Below are 10,053 nucleotides of genomic sequence, written 5' to 3' on the forward strand. Positions count from 1 at the left end.
TGTTCATTGAAACTAATAAAATTTAATAATAATAAAAAAAAACAAGCTTGGAAGCAAGAGTGGCATCCACTTACAAAATATCTTGCCTCTGGAAACCCTATGAACTTGGAGAAACGATGAGAGTTAAACCCTATGAACGTGGAAAAATGATGAGAGTTATACAGATGTTCAGGTCTTTCATTCATAGTGTTGCTATGAATCACCTACAACTTGACAGCACTTATCTACACAACAACAGCATAGAGGGAGATCAGTTGGCCTAGTGGACAGAAAGTGATGCTACTAAGGCAAAGGTGGGTGACTTTTATCCACGGCCCTCAGGCTGTTTTTAATTGTTTGTGGTTAAACATTCTTCTAGGTCATATAGCCTTGGTCTGTCCACTTGCTCTACTGAGGTAACTCGTGATTGCTGTGAAGCTGAACACTGTGACACTGATGTGTCAAATGTGATAATGTTTACCCATGGTGGACAGTGTTTGGTGGAACTCCCCAATTAAAACAAACTTCAAAGCACAAGTGGCATCTACTTCCAAAATAGCTTGCCTCTGGAAACCCTATGAACCTGGAGAAAGGATGAAAGTTATACAAGTGTCCAGGTCTTTTGTTCATAGGGTAGCTATGAGTAGCCTATGACTCAATGGCAATTAACAAAACAACAACATTCAGTCTGTACAATGAGAGAATAATTCGAGGAACTGAACTCAGTGAAGAAGAATGTGGCACCAGGGTCAGAGGAAGACACATCAATAGCCTGCATTATGCAGATGACACAACCTTGCTTACTGGAAATTGAGGAGGACTTAAACTGCATGCTGCAGAAGATCAAAGCTTTCAACATGGAATGTATGTGAACAATGTAAGCAAACGAATATAAAATAAAAAAAAAAACCCTAAACAAAAATCCTCAGAAGTTAGGCAACATCATGCTAGATGGAGAAATTGTTGAAATTGTTAATTATTTCATCTTATTTGGATGCATAATCTACAACTCTGTACTAGCAGTCCAGAGATCAGTAGACATAGTCACTCAGGAAAGCCCACTCTCAGCAACCTCTCAAAATTACTGAGAAGCATATGTAAATGTTCATTAAAATTATTTTTTAAAAAATTTTTAAAAAATTACTGAGAAGCAATGATGTCAGTTTGAAGACTAAAGTGTGCCTGATTCAGGCCATGGTCTTTTCAATAACTTGCTATTTATCTAAGAGCTGGACAATGAGTAATGATGACCATAGTAGAATGATGCGTTTGACTGTGTTGGATAAAATTACTAAATACTGAATATTTCACGGATTGTCAAAAGAATAAACAGTTATGTCTTGGAAAAGTGCTTCTTGGAGGCAAAGATGATAAAACTTTCATGTATTTCAGGCAAATTGCTAAGGGAGGCTATTCTTTGGAAACGGACATCCTTCTTGGAAGGATGGCAAAAGAGAGGAAGACCAGATGGATTGACACAGTGACTACTGAAATGGGCCTGAGTGTGTCAGAGATGATGAGGATGGCACAGGATAGGACAGGGTCCAGATCTCTTGTTCATAAGATCACTATGAGTCATACTGGACTTGATGACAACTAACAACAACAAAAAGGAGTCATGCCCAGGTACATGACATGAAGCTTTGTCATCATTGCCTCTACTCATTGTCTATTTAATGCATAGAAAGTGATTGAAAAGACTATGGCCTGAATCAGGCACACATTAGTCTTCAAATTTACTTCATTCTTCCTCAGTAATCTAGAAAAGTTTCTGACTGAAGACTTTCTCAATGCAGTATGTCTCCTGCTTTCTGGTAACATGGGTATTGATTGTGGATTCAGCTAAAATTAAATCATTGATATTTTTGTTTCTTCCTTTCACATTCTTATTCTTTTTTTTTTCTTTTCATCTTTTTTTAACTTTCTAGGATGGAATTTGAGCTGTGGTCTTGGAGAAGAGTATTGAATATACCATGGACTGCTAAGAAAACAAACAGGTTTGACCAAGAGAGGGTTAAATTACGATGTTCCTTGGGGGCAAGGATACTGAAGCTTTGTGTGACATAATTTGGACATGTTGCTAGGAGGGATCAGTCCTTGGAGAGTGATGTCATGCTTGGGAGGGTGGAGGAACAGTGCAGGAGAGGAAGACCCTTGATGAGATGGATTGATTCAGTGACTAGGGTAATGGGGTTAGGTGTGTCAGAGACAGTGAGATTGGCACAGGATAGAGCAGCATTTAAGGCTGTTATACATAGGGACATTATGAGTCACAGGTGACCAGACAGCACATAACAACAACAGGATAGAATTGCCCTGCCAACACCAAAGGTGCATCGTCTCTGTGATGGGCAATCTCATGTAATTTACTATCTCTGAAAACCTGATAGAGGGTCAACTATGGATCAGTTCTAACTCAAAGGTACACAACAACAACAACAAGGACTACTAGTGAGAGATGGAGAGGGGATCTTTATCTGATTCCTCTTTGAAAGAGAATGTTTTAACTTTTATACTACTTGGTATATATGCTCCCAAGTCTTTGGGCATATTCAACTTTTCAGGTTAAGGAAATTCTCTTCTATTCTGATAGGCTAATAGTTTTAGGCTGTGAAAACGATATTTTCTTTGTTATTTAGCAACAACTAAGATGGAGCTCTAGTGACCTAGTAGTAAGAAGCGATGCTGCAATCCCGAAGGCATGCGGTTGTATTCACCAGCTGCTCTGTAGGAGACCGATGGACATTTCCCTCCCATTCGATGAACTGGCTCTGAAAACTCGCTGGAGCGTCACCTATGGGTTTCGACTCAACAACAAGATCTCTTTTGACTTTCCCTCCTTAATTTATTAATATAAGAGCTATCTCAATTGATTTTTCCAATGTTAAAACAAACCTGCACTTCTGCAGTAATTCTAACTTTTATTCTTTTACTATGTTTCCCTTCAAAACAGATCATCAGATAAAGACTTTAGTGGAGGCAAATTTTCATTTTCATTAGCTTACTTCCTTATATTTTCTTTTTTTGGATGTAAACGCAGTATTCACAAGTTATATGAAGGAGGAAAAAACCCAGTAAGGTGTGTATTAATGACTTATTTACTGCTATGGGTAATGAGGCAGGCTCAAGCTTACAGAAGGCCCGCTGAGAAGCTATATGCAAAGCATTTCAAAGTCACTTTATCACTAAATTGAGGACATGCAAGTTAAAAGCTTAACTCCAGGAGCAAGCAAAGTTTCCGTCTGTTTGTTGCTCATAAGGCACTGGATAGGGCAGTTTCAGGTTAGCTGTTTGTAGAACCTCTATGAGTGATATTTGACTCAATGGTCCCTAATAACTTTAATTCCTTTCCTGGTTATAGAATTATTCAGCATTTCTATCTATTTTAAAATGAAATTTGTAGATTATTTGGTAATATAAATTTGTTAATTTATTAAGGTATTTAAACTTGTTTTCATAAAATTTTCTGAATATTCCTCTATCATCTTTCATATCTGCTGTGTGTGTGAGGTTATTATTCTGTTATTCCTCTTAATATCCTTTCCTCTTCTTTTGGTACATTGCTGTTGCTGTACTGTGCCATCGAGTCACTGTCTTATAGCAACCCTGTGTACAATAGCTCTGAACTTTGCCCTATCCTGAGCCAGTTTCACTGACTCTGATACACCTACTCCCATTACCTCAGTTACTGTCTTATGGGGGGTAGGTGTGTACCATCTCATCTGCACTCTTCCTCTTCTACACTGTCCCTCCACATTTCCAAGAAGGATGTCCTTCTCTAAGGACTTGTCCCTCCTGGCCACATGCCCCAAGTATATGAGACAGAGCTTCAAAATCCTTGCCTCCAAAGGTTTTACTTTTTAATATTACTTTATTATATCTTCAGCGGAATTGTACACAAGTCGGGTTCTCATTTAACAAGTTTTACACACAGTGTTCAACGCAGTTATATTCTTCATATCTTATCAACATTCTAATTATTCCAATTCTAGTTATTAAAGCACATTATTACCAACCCTGAGAAGAATAGAAATCCCAGAACGCTTATCTTTTGTGTTCATGAGGGACGAGTCTTTGGGAAAAGTGAAGGGTCAAAGAAAGAGAGGAAGATGCTCAACAAGATGGGTTGACACACTGACTGTAACAATGGGCTGGAGGATGTGGGAGATACAGGATAACACAAGGCTCGTGCCTATTGTTTATAGAGTCGCAATGAGTCAGAGTCAGACTGTACAGCATGTAACAACAGTTATACAGTTTCTGTTAAACTTGACTTAAAATCTCTGAAACTTCTTTTCTCTGCTTCAGAGTATTTGTTGACTATTTGGTCTTATATAGAGGGTTTTAAAAAAGAGAACAGTAATAAATGGTTAGTTAGCTAAAAGAGGACTTAAAGGAATAGATTTAGACTCAAAGGTTAAAGAATATTATCCTATGATATGATAGTTTTGGAGATTCCACTTCTAAATATTAATTTTAATTTTTCAGAATTTGATATTGTGTTTCACATTTTTCTTCCTTTTATCAGGATCCTTTGTCTTTTTGTTAATTTGCTTTTTTAGTTTTATTATACTCAGAAAATATATCAGTTGGTGGTCTTCAGGATATGAATATTTATGTTTGATAATGGTTGCTGGTATTAACTGCCTAAGTGTAAAGTGTTATTTTCTTTCACCCTTTTCTGCTTCACATCTTAAGTAATTTTATTTTAATAATTGGACTTTTAAAAGCAGTTTATTTTTGTTTTTCCTCCCTTCCCCCTTGTTGTGTACTGTTGAACAGGCCCAACAGGCACAGGACTGGTCCAACTGGCACAGGAGGAGACCGCTCTTGCTTCTCCAGTGGAGCATCTTGTGGATTCGAGCCACATGCCTTCAGGACTGCAGTGCAGCTTTTTGCCACTAGGCTACGAGAGCTCCCTTCAGTAATTTTTTTATACCATCTATCTATTTTCATAATTTTCTCTTCATCCATGTCTAATCCGCACTATTAAATGCGTAACTGCATTTTGTTCCAGCTCTGTTTTTATTTATCTAAGTTCTTCTATTTTTTATTGTCAAATGTCTCAATATACTTGAGGATACATGCGTACACTCAAGTGTGTGTGTGTATATATATAGTTTATTACCTATACTTTCTGTTAAAATTTGATCTGTTTTAATCATATTAAATTTGTTAATTTCTTACTTTTTTAGCTGATAACTTCACTATCTGATCTTGTGCTTGTCTCAATCATCACCTGGGTTTTTTGTTTGTTTATTTGTTGTCTACCAGTCTATATGCCTACATATTTAAGTTATATCTTCTATGTTTGAAGGCAAAATGCCTTTTTTGTCATCTTTTCACTAAAAGGGTGTTTTGGGTTTCCTGGCTCATGAAAAATCTCAGGCTCTCACCTTGCGAGAGGCATAGTACTGTTTTCTGTCTCTTGTGGGCTATGCAAGCTATAGCAAAGGAAGTTTCAGGATATTGGCAAATGCCTCCAGGCAGCCATCATTTACAGCACATTTATAGTTTACACTAGATAACTGTTCCCATTTTGTTTTGGCCCCTGGGGATTTCCTTTACTTTTCTGCAGTCATCCATGAATTTTAGAAGATGTGGATTTTATTTTAACTTTATAGATATTACAAAGAAAGATTTTTTTTTTCTGAGTATAGTGTACTTTATTGATGGTACATGACAAGATGGGCTCTCAAAGCTCCTCCCCTTTCTCTGGGGGACTGAATGGAAACTGTGTCAAAGATGTCTGAGTCTTAGTGTGTGAGGGGATTGAGTTGGGGCAAGGACTCCCTGGCAGCTGAGGGTCTCTCTCTCTTCTAGTGCTCTTGTTGGGTCGGTGGCCCAAGGGGCTTTTATTCTTTGGAGGCCATGTAAACCATCAGGTCAACCACCTGGTTGCTGTAGCCAAATTCATTGTCATACCAGGAAATGAGTTTGACAAAGTGGTCATTCAGGGCAATGCCAGCCCCAGCATCAAGGTGGAAGAGTGGGTGTCACTCTTAAAATCACAGGAGACAACCTGGTCTTCAGTGTATGCCAGGATGCCCTTGAGGGGCCCTTCTGATGCCTGCTTTACTACTTTCTTGATGTCATCATATTTGGCAGCTTTCTCCAGATGGCAAGTCAGATCCACAACTGACACATGGGGGGGTGGGGATACAGACAGCCATGCCAGTAAGTTTCCCATTCAGCTCAGGAATGACATTGCCCATGGCCTTGGCTAGTAGAGGCTGTTGTGGCCATCACACCACAGTTTTCTAGAGGGGCGATCCACAGCCTTCTGGGTGGCAGTGATGGCATGGACTGTGGTCATAAGTCCCTCTACAATGCCAAAGTCATCATGGACGACTTGCCTAGGGGGGCCACCCAGTTGGTGATGCAGGAGACATTGGTGACCATCTTGAGAGAGTTGTCATCCTTTTCATGGTTCATGCCTATCACAAACATGGGGGCATTGGCAGAAGGAGCAGAGATGATTATCCATTTGGCACCACTCTTCAAGTGAATCCCAGCCTTCTCCAAGGTTGTGAAGACACTAGTGGACTCCAGAACATACTCAGCACCAGCCTCATCCCACTTGATGCTGGCAGGATCTCGCTCCTGGAAGATAGTGATGGCTTTCCCATTGATGACCAGTTTCCCATTCTCAGCCTTGACAAAAATGCCATTGAACTTGCCATGGGCGGAATCATACTGGAATATATAGACCATGTAGTTGAGGTCAATGAAGGGGTCATTGATGGTGACAATATCCACTATGCTGGAGTTAGAAGCAGCCCTGGTGACCAGGCATCCAATGTAGCCAAATCTGTTTACTCTGACCTTCACCATCATTGTCTCAGTGATGCAGCTAAGGTTGCACCAGGAAAGAGGGCAATCTGTTGATTGATGAGGAGCAGAGAGCCTAAAGAAAGAAATTTTCATTCTACATTTAAAAAAAAAAGAGAAAGAAAAGAGGAGAAACTTTGTACTTTCACAGGGTGAATTCAATACAAAATCTTATCATTTATCTCTTTGTTTTTATGGTTTGGAACAACTTATAAATTCTTTTCCACATATTCTTTAAATAATGTTTGATATGAATATTATGTCACTTCAATAGATGGTAATGCTAAGTAAAATGTATATTTTAAAGGCATTTAAGATTTTAAAAAATATTTAGTCCTAAAAAGGTAAGAGCGAAGTATTGTTTCCTTAGTAAGTTATACATACAGGCAGACTTAAAATATATAGGGTATGGATTATAATGTGGAAAAGTAAAGGCAGAACAGGTTCTTCTTTCTCTAACATAGAGATTAAGGTAATAAAAGTTCTAAAATGAGTTAACAAAGAAACTATCATTGAGGTCAACTGATTACCATTTACTTCTGATATATGTAGCTACTTAGATTTGTAAGATTTGGCAATCCTGATACTGTAGCATATAACATTTATCAGCTTTTATTTACATAACTATAAAATAAAACGTTACTTTTCTGTTAGCGTACCACACTGTCATGGCTTTCATGTTACTGTGATTCTGGAAGCTACACTATCAGAATTTAAAATAACAGCAGGGTTGCCTGTTATGGGCAAGGTTCAGTGGCACTTTCACATTAAGAATTTCTCTAAGTAGAAGATCTGGATACTCATATCTGAATAATGAGTCCTTGAAAATCCTATGAATAGCAGAAAAACTTTTTATAATAGCAGAAGATGAGGTCCTCAGGTCTTGAAGCACTCAAAATAGGACTGAAGAAGAGCCCCTCCTTAAAGTTGTCTACCTTAACAGCAAGTATAGAATAAAGTTTCACTGAATGAAAATGATAAAGCATGACTCAAGAGAAAAATCTGCAAATATCTATTAATAATAATTACAGTTGTTATTAATAATTGTTGTTTACTGTCAAGTCAGAACCAACACATAGCTGGCCCTTCAGCAGGTTTTCAGAGGCAGTAAGTTAATTGCACAGGAGGAGATTGTCCATCTTTCTCCCATAGAGAAGCTGGTGAATTTGAACTGCATGCCTTCAGGATTACAGCACAGTTTCTTACCACTAAGCCACCAGAGCTCCCCTAGAGCTCCCTATTAATATTTGTTGTTGTTGTGTGCCATTGAGTTGGAACCAACCCATAGCAGGTTTTCAGAGAGAGTTAATTGCATGGAAATGCCGAAAAGCAGAGAATCCCAGAAAAAGACTTCATTATATTTTACTGACTATACAAAGACTTTCAGATATGTGGATTGTAATAAAATATAGATAATATTGAGAAGATCAGAAGTCTCAGAATATTTACTTGTATTCATGTGGAATCCATATCTGAACCAAGAAGCAGATTTTTGAAGAGAACAAGAAAAAAACAGCATGGTTTAAATCAGAAAAGTTATGCATTAAGATTGTATTCTTTAAACATAACCTATCTAATATGTTTTATTTCAGTTTGAGTTGCAAGCCTCAAGCTGCAGTACTGAGAGATGCTATGGACAAAATCTTGAATGATCCAGGAAATATTAAAAGAAGATGGAGGAAATACATAGAATCACTGTGTCAAAATGAATTGGCTGACACTGAAATATTTCAGGAAGTACCATATGGTCAAGAGGTAATGAAGGAAGAAGTATAAGCTTCACTGAAAGCATTGGCAGAAAATAAGGCCCCATAAATCAACGAGATACTAACTGACATGTTTCAACTAACAGACATAGCACTGGATGTGCTTACCGTTCTATGCCAGGAAATTTGGAGGACAGCTGTCTGGCCGAGTGATTGGAAGAGATCCATATTTATTCCCTTTCCCAAGAAAAACGATCCAACAGAATGTGGAAATTATCAAATAATATCATTAATATTGCATTCAAGAAAAAGATTACTGAGAATTATCCCAAAATGGCTGGTACAGTACCCAGAGAACTTCCAGAAGTTCAAACTGGGTTTAGAAGAGGCCATAGCATGAAGAATATCATTGCTGATGTAAGATGGGAACTGGCTGAAAGCAAAAAATACTTAAAGATTGTAATTTGTGTTTTATTGACTATGCAAAGGCATTTGACTGTGTAGATCCTAACAAATTATGGCTAACATTGAGGAGAATGAGAATGCCACTTAATTGTGCTCATGTTAAACCTATACTTACACTAAAAGGCTGTTGTTCAAACAGCAAGGGAACAATAGATGGTTTAAAATTAAGAAATATTTGCATCACAGTTGTATCCGTTCTCCATATCTATTTAGTTTGTATGCAGAGCAAGTCACTTGAGAAGCTAGACTCTTATCAGGAAGAATGTGGCATCAGAGTCAGAGGAAGACTCATTAACAACCTGTTATTAAAATTATGTGTCATCTGCATAATGCAGGTTGTTGATGAGTCTTCCTCACATACTTGCTGAAAGTGAGGAGGACTTGAAGCACTTAACTGCAGGAGATCAAAGACTATAGCCTTCAATATGGATTACATCTCAATTTCAAGAAAAAAGTTTCCACTGTACTAATAGGCAAAATCATGATAGATGGAGAAAATATTAAACTGTCAACAACTCCATCTTATCTGGATCCATAATCAACACCTTTGATACTAGCAGTCAGGAATCAGAAGACGTATTACATTGGGAAAGTTTTTAGTCAGGGAACTCTCCAAATTATTGAGTACTGATGATGTCTATTTGAAAACTTATGCTTTGAGCTATGATGTTGGAGAATGGTACTGGGTATATCCTGGACTTTCAAAAGAACAAACAGATATTCAAACTGGGTTTAGAAGAGGCTATAGCATCAAGGATATCATTGAGAATGCACAACTAGAGTGCTCTTTGGAGGCAAATATGATCAAATATCATTTCATACACTTTGGGCATGTTGTTAGGAGAGGCTATTCTTTGGTGAGGGATATCATACTTGGAAAGGTAGAGGGTTGGTAAAAAAGAAGACACTCAATCAGATGGATTGACAGAGTGACTGCAGCAATTGGTCAAGTGTGCCAGAGATGATGAGGATGGCACAGGATAAGATAGGGTTCAGATATGTTGTTCATAGGGTCACTACAATTTGTGTTCAACTCAATGATACCTAGAAACAACGACAACAACAAATGTGA

General features: G+C 37.9%; 1 pseudogene; it reads right to left on the bottom strand.

The window, feature by feature from the left end:
- Nucleotides 1-5,834: 5,834 nt before the first annotated feature.
- Nucleotides 5,835-6,813, bottom strand: LOC102867282 (annotated as a pseudogene).
- Between the last annotated feature and the right edge of the window lie 3,240 nt (nucleotides 6,814-10,053).

Source organism: Elephantulus edwardii, unplaced genomic scaffold (genome assembly GCF_000299155.1).
Source record: "Elephantulus edwardii isolate Elephantulus edwardi_28Jun2011 unplaced genomic scaffold, EleEdw1.0 scaffold00332, whole genome shotgun sequence".
In the NCBI taxonomy this organism is placed as follows: domain Eukaryota; kingdom Metazoa; phylum Chordata; class Mammalia; order Macroscelidea; family Macroscelididae; genus Elephantulus; species Elephantulus edwardii.